This window comes from Oryctolagus cuniculus, chromosome 12 (genome assembly GCF_964237555.1).
Source record: "Oryctolagus cuniculus chromosome 12, mOryCun1.1, whole genome shotgun sequence".
NCBI lineage: Eukaryota > Metazoa > Chordata > Mammalia > Lagomorpha > Leporidae > Oryctolagus > Oryctolagus cuniculus.
Window position 1 is genome coordinate 36,912,216 of NC_091443.1, and position 14,909 is coordinate 36,927,124.

The 14,909-nt window shown below is 39.4% G+C and overlaps 1 pseudogene; it reads left to right on the forward strand.

Moving 5' to 3' along the window:
• The window catches only part of LOC100345707 (heterogeneous nuclear ribonucleoprotein A/B-like), a 64,195-nt pseudogene extending 50,437 nt beyond the window's left edge, over positions 1-13,758 (forward strand).
• Positions 13,759-14,909: the final 1,151 nt, after the last annotated feature.

Sequence of the window (14,909 nt, forward strand, 5' to 3'; positions counted from 1 at the left end):
TTCTCCCCCTCGCTCAGTAATTCTGCCATTCAAATATATAAAACAAATCTTTAAAAATATCTAAATGTAATTCAATAAATAGTTTGAGTTTTGTTTCTTTTTCTATTTCTACATTAGGCCAATCAAGACTAGAACATTTACTTTACTTAGGCTTGTAAAGAACAAGAAAAACTACATTCTGATTCATTGTTCTTTGTTTGCTTATTGGAGGTGACCAGGAGGCCTGAGAATACAATCGTACTAAGTCCAGAGGACAGAGGTCAGAGTGGGGTAAGAGGCAAGGCATGAACTGGAGGAGGTGACTCCATCCCTGTAAATACATAACAGATTCCAGGGAGTAGAATCCCTGATGGAAGCTGCTGTACCAAGACAAAAGGCAGTTGAAAATAGGGAATTGTGTGGGGAGAATTAGTTCTTGCTTTTCTCCTAAAATATGTATGAGGGTGAGAAAACACTCATATACTTAACTCATATTCTATGGCTTGTTCTTTAAAGAACAAATATCACCTGAGAGTAAGTATAAAAATGAATTTATTTCCATAACTCTCACAAAATTTTGACATAATTGCATACTTTCTGAGTGACCTTTAAGCTATGATAATGTTTGAAGTTGACTTTCCCAGTGGATGAGTTGCAATTATAAGGTGATAGTTACAATAGCTCAGGTCACAGGTGGAATAATTGAATATCATTAACAATGACATTTGATTATGTTTCTTAATTTTTTTTTCAGATAATATGTGAAGTTCCTCATGAAACCAGAGATCATAGGAATTCATTATTGCTGGAGTTGATGGTGTTTCTGTTTTATAACCATCTAATAAATTAGCATTTAATACTGAGAGATTTCATTTTAAGCTCATAGAATTGCTTTGTTTTAAGGAAAATATTTGCAGGCAGAGACAAGGGAAACCTTTCAGAAAATGCGGAGATAAAAATTTTATCCAAGCAAATGGATCTTGGATTTTGATATCATTTTATCTGTCAGAATACTAATCTGTGGTTAAAGAAAGTTTAAATGTCAAAAATGACTGATCTAAAATTCTCTTGAGTTCACCTATTTTGTATCTATCTGTTTCTTCATCCACCCTGGGTATCCTTGTTTTTAAATTCATTTCATATGCTGAACAGAGTATTATATTCAAAGTTTAATATTGAGCAAGACTTTCATCAGATGGACAGATTTGCTTGACTGTCAAAGAAAAGATATATTTATCATATTTTGTCCATTTGGTTTAGGTTGAGACCTTCAAATAGCTGGCTTGGTATTCTGTTTTTATTTTCAAATATTCCAATACAGTTAACATATTGGACATTGTGGGAATTCCATATTTTTGTTCTTTTATCGATCTGAGTATATTTCTTTTTTTTTTCTAAAGATTTGTTTTATTTATTTGAAAGACAGTCATAGAGAGAGGTAGAGCGAGAGAGAGAGAGAGAGAGAGAGAAAGAGGTCTTCTATCCACTGGCTCACTTCCCAAATGACCACAATGGCCAGAGCTGAGCCTATCTGAAGCCAGGAGCTTCTTCTGGGTTTCCCATGCAGGTGCAGGGACCAAGCACTTGGGCCATCTTCTACTGCCTTCCCAGGCCACAGCAGAGAGCTGGATCGGAAATGGAGCAGCAAGGACTCAAACTGGTGCACATATGGGATGCTGGCACTGCAGGTAGTGGCTTTACCCTCTAGGCCACAGCACCGGCCCCTGAGTATATTTCTTTTGGGGTGGGATATCATTTATTTAAAATGAGAACCTGTGAATCAGGTTCAAATGGCAAGGGTGTGTGCGTATGTGTGTGTGTATGTATGTATGTGTGTATGTATGTGTTTGGCTTTATGTGTACCAGCGTCTTGCTAGAATGAAGATTTTGGAGTTTATCCCCAGTGAAACCTAAAATTCTGACTTTATAGAGGCAATTACACAAAGTTTTGTATTATTGCTAAATATAATCTTTTAAATAGAACAATGTATTTCTCAATCTTCTATTATATACTTGTATTCATTTTCCTTCAGGAAAAAATAAGGAAAAAGTCAGTGCCATCAAATATGCATATGAATATTTAATATGCCATTTTATATTTTATTTATTGATATTTAGTCCTCCAAAAAGTGTCTAAGTCTGTTTAATTTTGCTATTAAATTAAAAATGGGCTGGTCTCAAAACTGCTACAACGTTGTAATGCACTGATATGACTTCATGTTTGTCTTATCAAGAGCAAGAAGATATTAGCAGGATTTATAATGCATATGGAAATGTCAGATATAGTATTGATACTTTAATGAATGTTTACTGCTTGAATCATTAATCAGTGATTGCTTTTAGTTAGATTGCATCTTTTCTTTTTTTAAAAAAGATTTACTCAGTTATTTGAAAGGCGTAGACACACACACGCACACATGCACACACAAATCTTCTGTTTGCTGGATCAATTCCCCACATCACCATTAACATCTGAGGCTGGACCAGGCTGAAGCCAGAAGTCTGAAACCAAGAACTCCATTTGGGTCTCCCACATGGGTGACAGGAACTTAAGTACTTGAGCCATCATTCCCTGCTTCCCAGGTACATTAACAGGGAGCTGTATGGAAAGCAGAGTAGCCAGGGCTTGTACAGGCACTCTGACATGGGATAGGAGCATCCCCAGTGGCAGCTTAACCTTCTGCAATGTAACACTGGTGCCCAGGATTACATTTTTAACATCATTGGAAAAAACTAGACAGAAACTTGACAAATTTAGTACCAATTCCTTGTGGTTCTTTTGGAGTTGTAGGTCTTGATTTATTTGCACTTAGTCCACATCTTTTATGGCAGATAGATTCACTGCTACTTTGAGTTTGATCACCATATATATTATATATTTATATGTAATATATAATATATATTATATTTAATAGTATAAAATTACTTATATTTATAATATATGAAGCCACATTTTCAAGAATGTTGTTTGACTTTGAGTACCCAACACCGAACAAAGTGAGAGTGATTCTGAAGTAAAAACCTAAGTAAAGCTCCTAAAGCAGACATATCTACATCAGTGGGCACTTTTGAGGCAGCTAAAGTCTGGGACTGCTTGACAGAATATGCACTACAGATGTACTCTGTGGTTGTGGGAACATCATCCTCACTCTGATTTCATGGTCAATTTTTAGATAACATTATCATCCAATGGACACTTATAATAAGATAGAGAAGACATTGAACTACTTTCAGAATTTTTTGAACTTTTAAGCTTTAAATTCCATTTCTTTTTTAAAAAGAGATTTATTTCTATTTATTTGAAAGGCAGAGCTATAGAGAGGGAGAGACAGAATGAGAAATTTTGATTCTTTAAAAACGATTTACTTATTTAAATGGTGGAGTGACAGAAAGTGAGAATGTGAAAGATCTTCCTTCTGCTGGTTTACTTCCCAAATGGCTGCAATGGCCAAGGCTGTGCCAGACTGAAGCCATGAACCAGGAGACTCTTCCAGGTCTCCCACGTGAGTGCAGGGTCCCAAGCCCCATTTGAGTAATCCTCCAGTGCTTTCCCAAGCACCTTAGCAGAGAGGTGGATTGGAAGTGAAATAGCCAGGTTTCCAACCAGTGCCCAAATGGGATGCCAGTCTTGCAGGCAATAGCTTAACCCAGTTTACCACAATGCTGACCCCGTGAATTTTGATTCTTTAAAAACGATTTACTTATTTAAATGGTGGAGTGACAGAAAGTGAGAATGTGAAAGATCTTCCATTTATTGGTTCACTCCTTAAATGCCTACAACAGCTGGGGCTGGGCCAGCCTAAATCCAGGATCCTGAAACTCCTTCCAGGTCTCCCATGTGTGTGGCAGGGACCCAAGTTCTTGAGCCTTTACATGCTATCTCTCAGGGTATTTATTAGGAGTAAGGTGGTTTGGAAGCAAGGGCAGAACTCAAATTCAGGCACTCTGATATGGGATGCGGGCATCCCAAGAAGAGGCTTAAACTCACTGCCACAATATCCACTCCTCTGATTCTTTCAATTCAGAAGGAAGGAGAGAAAAATATTGGCAAGTGAAAGGAGTGAGACTTGATCTAGATACTGGTTATAAATATAGTGCTTTAGTTATATAGGTAGTTTTCTGAAAGTGATATAGTTGTTGAAGAAACATTCCTTCATGGTGTTAAAATAAAATATATGTTTGAAACAAAAGACATTTTCAACATTCTGCCACAATTGCTTGCTATCTTTGTTTGTGTCTATTTATCTAAATTTGTTGTTGAAGCATTTGAATGTAAGTTGCAGACATCATGATGCTTTATGCATAAATATTTCAATATCCATCTTTTATACTATAATGCTGTAGTCACACCAACAATCATTAGTAGCAACACAATCATGTCATCTAATATACATTTATAGTCAAATTTCTGCAGTTACCTCCAGAATGTTTTAAATCCGAAATGTTTTGATACAATTCTTTTTGTAAGGTGAATCAAATTCTCATGTCAATATGTTATAATTCTGTTTTCTCAAAATAAGTTATTGGTTATTGAATAGGATTGGGTTTCCATAGCCCCAAGCAGCCATTGGAACCCACTGGAATAATTTTCTGGAATGAGGAATGCTAACTGCTGACACAAAAGAATGTTAATCAGAAACCAGCCTGACCATGATTTCCAAGGTGCTAATCACTTGGAAAAATTGCCACTGATTGGCTCAGTCTATAGATAATTACTAATTGAAAAGCAGCTAGAATAGTGAGAAGGTATATTAGCATGTTAATAGGTCTTTGTGCCCAAAGGCTTTGGATTATTAATTATGAAGACTGCATTAGCCAGATGGGCAAGATTAATTAGTGTGCTAGTATTTCTTGGCATCCTATGGAGGTTGAGAGTAAACAAAGTGACCATAACCATTCCAGCATAATTTTTTGTTGTTAAATTGCTTGCTCTTGGTAGCTAGGAATAGGGTTTTATTTTATAGTTAGAATACTGAGAATCAGTAATTCTGGATGCTAATGACTTGCAAAGTATCTATTCCTTTATTACCTTGACTCAAATGAATCTTTGTGTGCTTCACTTTCTTTCATCTCTCATAAATGAAAGCTGAATGGTAGGGAAAAAAGAGCTAACATTGAAATTCTATAGATCTAGATCCTAATCCCAATGCTGGGTAACCTATTTAATATCTTTATGTCTCAGTTTCCTCATCTGTAATATAAAAAGGTGAATGAGAAATTCTCTGAAGTCCTTTCAAGCTTTGAAATTTTGTGGGACTGTGTAGACTCATTCATTGTAACAGATTTGGAGTAAGAAAAGAAATGGGCTAAAAGTAATAATGTTTCTTTTTTTTGAATAGCCAATTTTCTTTTTCTTACTTATCTATTTTTTTTTTTGACAGGCAGAGTGGACAGTGAGAGAGAGAAACAGAGATAAAGGTCTTCCTTTTGCCATTGGTTCACCCTCCAATGGCCACCATGGCAGGTGCACTGTGGCCGGCGCACTGCGCTGATCTGATGGCAGGAGCCAGGTACTTATCCTGGTCTCCCATGGGATGCAGGGCCCAAGGACTTGGGCCATCCTCCACTGTACTCACTGGCCACAGCACAGAGCTGGCCTGGAAGAGGGGCAACTGGGACAGCATCCGGTGCCCTGACTGGGACTAGAACCTGGTGTGCCAGTGCCGCAAGGTGGAGGATTAGCCTAGTGAGCCACGGCGCCGGCCCCAATTTTCTTTTTCTAAAACTTTTATTTAATAAATATAAATTTCAAAAGCACAACTTTTGGATTAGAGCAGTTTTTCCCCCATAACCACCTTCCCACCTGCAAACCATCCCATCTCCTACTCTCTCTCCCATCCCATTCTTCATAAGATTCATTTTAAATTATTTTTATATACAGAAGATCAACTTAGTATATACTAAGTAAAGATTTCAACAGATTGCACCCACACAGACACACAAAGTATAAAGTAATGTTTGAATACTAATTTTACCATTAATTTGCATAGAACAACACATTAAGGACAGAGATCCCACATGGGGAGTAAGTGCACAGTGACTCCCATTGTTGATTTAACAGTTGATACTCTTATAGAAATTATGTTTCACTAGAATGACCACACCAATATTTCATATGAAAACAATTCCTATAATCAAATGTCCCAGCAATGGTTTTATATTTCCCAAATCATGAAGACAGCCTTATTGACTTCTTAAGTGGAAATCTTTCCTAGGTGAGTAGGTGACTGTTCTGTTCTGTTCTGGAACTGTCTCTTCTACACAGGTGCTGTGAGAGTCCTGTGAAGGCCGGAGGGAAGAGTAACAGCTCAACTCATTATGAAATAATGAATGCTCTTTGGAATCCATAGAAAGAACAGGTATTATTTTTGATTTCTTTAAATTGGCAAACAAAAAAGCTGTCTGCACCTTAATGTTTATTGCAGCTCAATTCACAATAGCTAAGACCAGGAACCAACCCAAATGCCCATCAACAGTAGACTGGATAAAGAAATTATGGGACATGTACTCTATAGAATACTATACAGCAGTCAAAAACAATGAAATCCGGTCATTTGCAACAAGATGGAGGAAAACATTATGCTGAGTGAATTAAGCCTGTCCCAAAGGGACAAATAGCATATGTTCTTCCTGATCGGTGACAACTAACTGAGCACCAAAGGGGAAACCTGTTGAAGTGAAATGGACACTATGAGAACCAGTGACTTGATCAGCTCTTGTCCTGACTGTTGATGTACCATGTAATACTTTATCCCTTTTAGTATTTTTTTTTGTTCTAGTACTATTGATTGAACTCTGTAATTAACACACAATTATTCTTAGGTGTTTAAATTTTAACTGAAAAGTGATCCCTGTTAAATATAAGAGTGGGAATAAGAGAGGGAGGAGATGTACAATTTGGGACATGCTCAATTGGACTTACCTCAAATGGTGGAGTTAGAAACGTGCCAAGTGATTCCAATACAATCCCATCAAGGTGGCATGTACCAATGCCATCTCACTAGTCCCAGTGATCAATTTCTGTTCACAGTTGATCACACTGATAAGTCTAAGAGTCAAAGGGATCACACAAACAAGACTAGTGTCTGCTAAGACTAACTGATAGAATCAAAAAGGGAGAGAACAAGCCATCATGGGAAGCAGGATACACAGCAGACTCATAGAATGGCAGATGTCCTAAATAGCACTCTGGCCTCAGAATCAGCCCTTAAGGCATTTGGATCTGGCTGAAGAGCCCATGAGAGTATTTTAGGCTTGGAAAGCCAAGGCACTCTGGCAAAACAAACAAACAAACAAACAAACACCTTAATGAAAGATCTCTGCGACTGAGATCCCAGTGGAAAGAACGGGGCCATCAAAGAAGGAGGTACCTTTCTCTGAAGGGAGGAGAGAACTTCCACTTTGACTATGACCCTGTTGGAATAAGATTGAAGTTGGTGAACTCAAAAGGCTTCCATAGCCTTGGCAACTCATGACTAGAGCCTAGGGAGATTACTGACGCCATAAGTAAGAGTCTCAAATTGTTAAGTCAACAACAGGAGTCACTGTGTACTTACTTCTCCTGTGGGATCTGTCCTTAATGTGTTGTCCAATGTGAAGTAATGCTATAACTAGTACTGAAACAGTATTTTACACTTTGTGTTTCTGTGTGGGTGCAAACTGATGGAATCTTTACTTAATATATACTAAATTGATCTTCTGTATATAAAGATAATTGAAAATGAATCTTGATGTGAATGGAATGTGAGAGGGAGTGGGAGATGGGAGGGGTGAGAGTGGGAGGGAATTTATGGGGGGGGGAGCCATTGTAATCCATAAACTGTACTTTGGAAATTTATATTTACTAAATAAAAGTTAAAAATAAATAAATAAATATTTAATGTATCTCCTAAAAAAAGATTTCTTTATACCTGTGGTTTCAGTTGTAGTAAGATGAAAACTGTTTGAGTAAATTTTTCCTGAGGTTGTGAGATGAAGAGTTGTGTTTATATTAAAGGAGAAACTTCTTAGGAGATTTGGCTTTGATCAGAAATGTGTCTGCTATTGAACATAATGATAATAGCATCTATGAGTGCTTACTATTTGGTGCATAGGTGAAAGTGTTTTGTAAGAGTTATTGTTAACAACCCTCATAAAAACATGACATCAAATTCTTAAAAATATCATGTAACAGATGAAGAAACTACAACAATATGGGGAGTTTAGGCACCCAGCTAAGTTCAGGGGTAGAGCAGGGATTTAAAGCTAGGCATGCTCTCAGTGTGTTCCCTCTTGTTTTCAGTGCTGTGTCTTGGGTTACAGGAAGTCTTTGCTCAGTCCGTTTACTATTCTATGTCTCTTGGAAGAGACCTATCATTCAGGGGAAGCCCACAGCCTTTGTCTTTCCTGTTTGTGATTACTTCTGTTATCCAAAGCATGTTCCTCAGTAGCTTCCTTGGCAATTATGTCACAAGAAGGATTTAAGAATTAAGGGATGCCGGCGCCGCGGCTCAATAGGCTAATCCTCCGCCTAGCGGCGCCGGCACACCGGGTTCTAGTCCCGGTCGGGGCGCCGGATTCTGTCCCGGTTGCCCCTCTTCCAGGCCAGCTCTCTGCTGTGGCCAGGGAGTGCAGTGGAGGATGGCCCAGGTGCTTGGGTCCTGCACCCCATGGGAGACCAGGAAAAGCACCTGGCTCCTGGCTCCTGCCATCGGATCAGCGCAGTGCGCCGGCCGCAGCGCGCCGGCCGCGGCGGCCATTGGAGGGTGAACCAACGGCAAAAGGAAGACCTTTCTCTCTGTCTCTCTCTCTCACTGTCCACTCTGCCTGTCCAAAAAAAAAAAAAAAAAAAAAAAAAATTAAGGGACTGGTCGGCACTGCAGCTCACTAGGCTAATCCTCCACCTAGCGGCGCCGGCACACCGGGTTCTAGTCCCGGTCGGGGCGCCGGATTCTGTCCCAGTTGCCCCTCTTCCAGGCCAGCTCTCAGCTGTGGCCAGGGAGTGCAGTGGAGGATGGCCCAAGTGCTTGGGCCCTGCACCCCATGGGAGACCAGGAGAAGCACCTGGCTCCTGCCATCGGATCAGCGCAGTGCGCCGGCCGCAGCAGCCATTGGCGGGTGAACCAACGGCAAAAGGAAGACCTTTCTCTCTGTCTCTCTCTCTCACTGTCCACTCTGCCTGTCCAAAAAAAAAAAAAAAAAAAAAAAAAAAAAAAAAAAAAAAAAAGAATTAAGGGACTGATGGCTGAGGTCCATTCTAGTTCTGTCTTCAAACCACCTGATTTTCAGCATACATTTGGTTTGTGATAAGCAGAACTTTGGTTCTGGTATTTAACCTTGTATCAGGGTGATACCCCTAGCCTATCACTTTGATGTTTAAGAGTTAGCAGTTGGCAATGATAATTCGTGTTAAAAAATTAGTTTTTTTTACTTGATATTGTACCATTCACTCTCAATCAAAGGATGCTGATATTTATCCCCAAAATGGTTCTGCTCCAATAGCTATATGTCACTAATAGACTGGTTAATATTTATTAGTGATAATAATGATAATGAACAGTTATCAAATATCCTGTGTTTCAGGCATGGGCTAAATACTTCATAAATATTATATCACTTCATTTTCAAATAATTTGATGAAGTAAATGCTTCATCATTAAACATTACACATTAATTTTAAATAAAATTCCTTTTTGGAAAAAATATGAAAACAGTATATACTTGTGTTGAACAGTAAAGAAGTTACTACTAACAGAAACCTTGCATTCAATCCCTCTACCTTGCATTTACTCCCTCTACCCAGAATCCACCATTTTTAATTATTTCTAATCCTTTGAGCATTTATCTTTAAAACTCTAGATATATTATGCTATACAACTGTCTGATAAATTGAGTTGGCTCTCTTTTGTGTTATTGCATTTATATGAGATGTCAGAATAGGCAAATCCACACAGAAAGAAAGCAGATTAGTGGTTGCTAGGGGCTGGGATAGGAGAGGAGTGGAGAGTGACTGCTTGACTGCTTAATGGGTATAAGGTTTCTACTGGGGGACATGATAATGCTCTGAAGTTCGATAATGGTCATTGTGAACATTATAAAGCCAGTGACTTGTATAATTCCAAATGTTTGAAATAGTGAATTTTATGTTATGTGAAATTTACCTTAATAAAAATTAGGTGGCCCTTTGGTCAGAATCACCTATATTACCATTTACTTATTAGCATCTCATATTTATATTGTTTCATTATTTTTATAATCTTTTTTTAAGATTTATTTATTTATTTGAAAGTCAGAGTTACACAGAAAGAGGAGAGAGAGAGAGAGAGAGAGAGAGAGAGAAAGTCTTCCATCTGATGGTTCACTCCCCAGATAGCCGCAGTTGTGCCTGAGGCCAGGAGCCAGGAGCTTGTTTTGGATCTCCCACACGGGTGCAGGAGCCCAAGGACTTGGGCCATCTTCTACTTCTTTCCCAGGCCGTAGCAGAGAGCTGGATCGGAAGTGGAGCAGCCGGGACTAGAACTGGCGCCCATATGGGATGCTGCCTCTTCAGGCCAAGGCGTTAACCCACTGCGCCACAGCGCCGACCCCATCATCTTCTTTATAGAGTTGGGGAAATTAAGGCAACAAAGTTAGCTTTTTGAGATCACACATGTAATAAACTTGCGATTTGGTTCCAAGTAATGTAACTCCTCATGCTGCACAACCACCATGCAGCACTTCCTTGAATGTTGGCAATTTGGGGCCTGGAATTATGTATGTGAAAAGGAAATCAGACCTTTGATGAATCTGTAGAGACAGAAAATTTATCTTAAGCATGTGAACTTTTACTTTAAAAGTGCTATTGTATCATAACATCATTATTTCCCATTTTATCATTAGACGTTCTATGCCTTACTATACATGATAATAGGAGACTACTGTTGCATTGAAAAAATGGCTTTAAGTTGAGTTATGAAGTTTTGAAAATAGAAATAATCCAGTTTGGTGCATGAAGGGTTACAGTAGCTTAATTCTAATGTCTCCTTAAGGAAGTGATTTTGCCATTAAGCTGTAACTAGTTAATGTTACATTTATGCATGCCCTTGACTGCTAATAGTATGAGTCAACTTCGTTCCATTAGTGATGTTAGCAGCAAAGCAAAGATGCATAATTGATTGTTGGTGTTGATTGACTATGTCTAATAAGCAACTTCAAAGTGTCTCTGTTCAGTTTCAAAAGTGACTCTTTTTATCAATATGAAGTTAACGGTAGGGGAGAAGAGAATCACCCTGTTCTTTCAGAGCCAATAAAGCCCTTCTAGGAAATGGTGTCAAATATCATCAATGGCCCAAGTATTTAAGCAAGAAATGGAAATCAGTGTCCCTGAACATTATGGTCCTGTTTCGTTCTATTTAAGTATTTTGTTTAACATTCAAGCAATTCCATATGCAAACATTTATCAAGCATTAATTAGATTCCTATGCTGAAACCACTGAGATAGTTTTTGTGGTGATAGTAATGTGGATAGAAGACATATCTACCCTTGAGAAATTTATCAGATTGGCAGGCAAGATGTACAGACAACAATGAATTCCTAAGCTTCTTCCACTCAAGGCAGAATTTAACCAAGCTCTATACTCTGTGATGCAGGTGATAAGTGCTAGGAGAATCTAGAAACAAATTTCTTTCTTTTGCTATTATCATATAAAGTAGTTTCTGTCTTTCTTTTCCCCCAAGTTAAACAAAATACCTCCCCTTACCACATTCCCTCTCAAACACAAGCATACCAGTTGAAAAGAGTTGGTGGCATAGGATTTAAGAGCATGTGCATGAATGGGGTTGGGTATCATTTCTGTCTTCACTTTATTAAATGATTTACTTCAATGAGCCTGAGCTTTCTTTTTTGTAGAATGAAGAAAATTATGGCAGTTACCTCAGAGTTTCTCTGAGGATTCAAGGAGCTAACAGAAGGAAGGCTTCACACATTACCTAATGATACTTGATAAACCATGAGTGATGACTTTTGTTATTAGTATTAACATCAAAGAAATAGATGAAAATTAAAAAATAGATGATTCCTAAATGTAAACTCCCAAACCCTATAATTGATATCATTTTGGTGTATTCCAGTCTTTGACCATATGTGGAAATCACTTCTTTTTTATTTTTTAAAAAACTTAACTTTTAATTATATTTTCTAGGAGCTTTTATTTTTTGTAAGATTATTTATTTGAGAGGCAGAGTGACAGAGAAAGAGGGAGAGACAGAAACAAAGACATCTTCTATTCACTGTTTCACTCCCTAAATGCCTCACAACAGCCCGATCTGGGCCAGGCAGAAGTCAGGAGCCAGGAACTCAATCTGGGTCTCACACATGGGTGCAGGGTCACAAACACTTGGCCCATCTTTCACTGCTTTCCCAAGTGCGTTAGTAGGGAGTTGGATTGGAATTGGAGTATCCAGGACTTGAACCCAGCACTTGCATGGTATGCCAACAATGCTAGCCCCTTAAAAAATATTGTACTTACCATCCTGCATGGTCAGGGCTTGGACCCTAGGTGTTTTGTTTTTTTCTCCTTTCACAACCAGGGCCTGCAATTGTCTTTGGCTTTGTGAAGGGCTGGGTTGAGTTTGAAATTGAATTTGGATGGTAATGGAGATTTTGCACCCTTCAAAGGAAGCATAGTGCAGACTTTTATTATTTTAAGATTTATTTACTTGTTTGAAATGCAGAGTTACAGAGAGAGAAGACAGGGAGAGAGATCTTCCATCCACTGGTTCACTCCCAAATGGCACAATGCCCAGAGCTGGGCTAGGCCAAAACCAGCAGCCAGCAGCTTCATTTGGGTCTACTGTGTGGGTACAGGGTCCCAAGCACTTGGATCATCTTCTACTGCTTTCCCAGGCACATTAGTAGGGAGCTGGATTTGAAGTTGAGTAATCTGGACTAGAACCAGGGCCAACATGGGATGCCAGCTTTGAAGGCAGAGGCTTTACCAGCTACATCACAGTGTAGGCCACAGCCATACAACTGTTAAGGGTGAGTCTACATAGACTTTGCATGAACACTGGCTGTATAATACTTGCGGTGAAAGCTTAGCCAGGACCAGCTGTTCCTAAAAATCACAGCTTACTTTTTTAATATTTGTTCTATGTATCTCATTTGACAGTTTCAGGAAAATGTTCCTTAGTGGTCTGAGCTGGAATACCAGCAAAAAAAGATTTAGAGGACCATTTTTAAGTTTAGAGAGATCATTGATTACACAATAAAAATAGATCCCAACAGTGGATAGTCAAGAGGATTTGGGTTTATCCTCTTCAAAGACGCAAGCAGTGTGGTGTGGAGAAGGTCCTGGACCAGAAAGAGCACAGGCTGGATGGCCATGTCACTGACCCTGAAAAGGCCTTGACTATGAAAAAAGACCCAGTGAAAGCAGTATTTGTGGGCAGTCTGAATCCTGAAGCTGTTGAGGGAAATATGGACAAGTACTTTGACAAGTTTGGCTAGATTGAGACCATTAAGTGTCATTAAGTATATCCAGTGTTGAACAAAAGACAGGGTCTTTTTTTAATCACCTTTAAATCACACCCCTTGAAAAGGGTTCTGGTGAAGTGGTTTCCACCTCAGTGGAAATAAGTGTGAAATCAAGGTGGCCCAGCCCAAAGAGATCTAGCAGCAGTGACAGTGTGGCTCCGGGAGCTACAGAAACTGCCACCTGGGGAAGTGAGACATTGGTGGCTGCAGTGGACGTGGTCAGGGTAGAGCAAATTACTGGGAAGAACCAGCCACGTGGTAGCCAGCAGAATAACTACAAGCCCTAATGAGACTCAGCAGGAGTGGCTGACACCTGCACATGCTGGGTTTGCAGATGGAGTGGATGCAATTATGTACCAAATTTAACTTGGCAAACTTTCCCTGGCCTGTTCCATGTATCATTTAAAATGTCCCCCTGGACTGAGGGTTCTGGCCTTTCACACCCCAAGAAAGGAGAGAAGGAAAAAGGAGATGGAGCCAACCTCAACAGAGATAGGATGCTGTATTGAAGCAAAGAGGTGGTGACAGTCTCCAAAGAGAGGGCTGGGCTTTTATCTGTCTGGTTGCTGAGGGAACTTGCACCAGGGGCTCTCCAGAAGCCTTGGAGGACTTTCGCTTATACAGTTTTTCAAGCCATTTTGCAGGTGGCTAGAAAGAGGGACCATGAGCAGATCTCCCGCAGTACGGGTTGGGGGGGAGGGTGACATTCTTGTGAGCTGCATTCTCCTATAGAAAACACTGTTTACTATTTCCAGAGTGCTCGTTGTGTTAGGCAGTGTGTGGTGTCACATGGAAGCATTTTGGGCTGATTTTATCACCAGATTTCCCAGAACCAGATTGGAGGGTTGGCTTCCTGCTGCCGCCCTGCACCTGGAGCTGTGGATCTTGGTTATAAAGCGTAAACTGTTTGAACATGTCCCAAATTGTACATCTCCTCCCTCTTTTATTCCCACTGTTATATTTAACAGGGATCATTTTCAGCTAAAATTGAAACACCTAAGAATAATTGTGTGTTAATTACAGAGTTCAACCAATTGTACTAGAACAAAAAAAAAATACTAAAAGGGATAAAGTATTACATTGTACATCAACAGTCAGGACAAGAGCTGATCAAGTCACTGGTTCTCATAGTGTCCATTTCACTTCAACAGGTTTCCCCTTTGGTGCTCAGTTAGTTGTCACCGATCAGGAAGAACATATGCTATTTGTCCCTTTGGGACAGGCTTAATTCACTCAGCATAATGTTTTCCTCCATCTTGTTGCAAATGACCGGATTTCATTGTTTTTGACTGCTGTATAGTATTCTATAGAGTACATGTCCAATAATTTCTTTATCCAGTCTACTGTTGATGGGCATTTGGGTTGCTTCCAGGTCTTGCCCCAAGTGGTGGATTTAGAATTGTGCCAGGGGATCCCAATACAATCCCATCAAGGTGGC